General features: G+C 40.5%; 1 long non-coding RNA gene across 1 annotated transcript; it reads left to right on the top strand.

The window, feature by feature from the left end:
* The first annotated feature begins 637 nt into the window (after positions 1-637).
* On the top strand, positions 638-1,427 carry LOC121537575. Its single transcript, XR_005995108.1, has 3 exons — positions 638-727; positions 829-917; positions 1,079-1,427. It is a non-coding gene; the product is annotated as an uncharacterized LOC121537575 (long non-coding RNA).
* Positions 1,428-1,798: the final 371 nt, after the last annotated feature.

The following is a 1,798-nucleotide window of genomic DNA, read 5'->3' as shown; positions in this document are numbered from 1 at the left end:
TGCAGCTGTTGACTGAGGTAAAAAATGCAATGTATATACAATTATTGCATATACTGTAGTCTTTCAAATTGATTGACTTACTGTTGTTGTTTGTCTATTGCTATTTTTGTATAACATACTTTCAGATCTCTGAAACCCCACCTGATGTGGTGGAAGTTGTCAAAACAGATCAGAAGCCTTCGAGGACCACCTTCAGGCAGGATATGGAGATTTTTGACCAGGTAAAAATGATTTTCCGCTGTTAATTTATTTTCTGGCCCTCCAAGAGATATGCAAGAAAATGTATTTGTAATATTAAATATAATTGCATTTATTTCTGTTATCAATCAAGGTGAGATTGAACATTGACAAGGCGCAGGAGAAACAGAAGGAGACCTACCGGAGCAGAATCAAGAAGGGGACCAAGTGCTACAACATCTGGGCGAATTAATTGGTTTGGAAGAAGGACGAAAGGAAGGCGAGACCTGGGAAACCTCGCTGCTTTTTCGCTCATAGCTGGGGTCACCATCTGTTAAGTTGAATATAAAACACCTCAGATAATAACTATTTGCATTTGCACACAAAATAACCTGAAGCTAGTTTTAGTTTCCCTAACACTGATATTTTTCTCTTTTTCTTCCAAGTGTTACCTCGGTGGAAGCCAACAATCTTCTCCAGTTGGAGCAGTTGGACGGTCAACCACTGAAAACCCTGACTTCCTACACTTTGGTGAAGCCCAATAGACAAAGTATGTTAAGCTTTGGTTGATATTTGAGAAAGCAAGAAATGGTAGTTATGATGACCTTATAAAAATGTACCTCTTCAATTTACCTCTCCAAATGACTTTAGGACCATCGACTGTCTGAGCTCCTCCAGAGCCAGTGATTTCGGATCAGTCTGATTCTCTGTGCTCTGAGTTGGAGGGGGACCAGCTTGAGGTAGGCTATACCTTCCAAAACTGTTGAAAATAACATATCTCCAATTTATAACACTGCACTAATCCATCAAATATACTCACAGTAAAGTGTAACCTGTGTGTTTGCTTGTTTACGTCTCTGTCTCCTACCCTGTTCCCTTTAACTCTGCTCCTGTCCTCCAGGACCTAGGGGTTCTGCCCAACACCCAGACATGGATCCACCTGATGTCCTCCATTACCAACCACCCCCCAACTTTTCATTACATCATCTGCAGCTACTGTTACTGGCATGTTGTCACTATCTGCTAAGAAAGTTTTCTTGCTCTATCATACTGGGCACATAAAATGTGAGATACACAGATTAACTAAAACACTAGCACTGCAAACACTCAGAACAAAGAGAGCAGTAGTGCCTGGACTTTGCAGTCTCCCTCTTCAAGTCCCCCTTCTGAGACTGGCTGCCTGTTGAGAACAAGTGACAGGAAGAACCTCCCACCCAAAAAGCAACAACCTCTATATCCAACACAACAGAATTCAGTATTTTAGTCTGCAATTGCTATGTGAGTGTACAAAAAATCTGTGAAAATAAATTAATGACACAACTGTACCAAAATAATACCAAAGGTTATGTATTAAAATCTTAAATATTGGCAGGTTGGTTTTCACAGATGTTTCACAATGTGTTTATTATTGTAAGTTGTAAGGTATCCTTTGATGGTATTTATTTGTTCCACGTGATTAATTGTTGTATCCTAGGGCCTACAATGGACACATATAGTATCCATTGTTTTGTCAACAAAGCAAAGGAGATGATCGTGGACTTCAGGATACAGCAGAGGGTGCACCCTGCTATCCACATCGACGGGACCGCAGTGGAGAAGGTGGAAAGCTTCATGTTCCTTG

This window comes from Coregonus clupeaformis, chromosome 24, assembly GCF_020615455.1.
Source record: "Coregonus clupeaformis isolate EN_2021a chromosome 24, ASM2061545v1, whole genome shotgun sequence".
Classification (NCBI taxonomy): Eukaryota; Metazoa; Chordata; class Actinopteri; order Salmoniformes; family Salmonidae; genus Coregonus; species Coregonus clupeaformis.
This window is presented reverse-complemented; position numbering and strand designations above follow the sequence as displayed.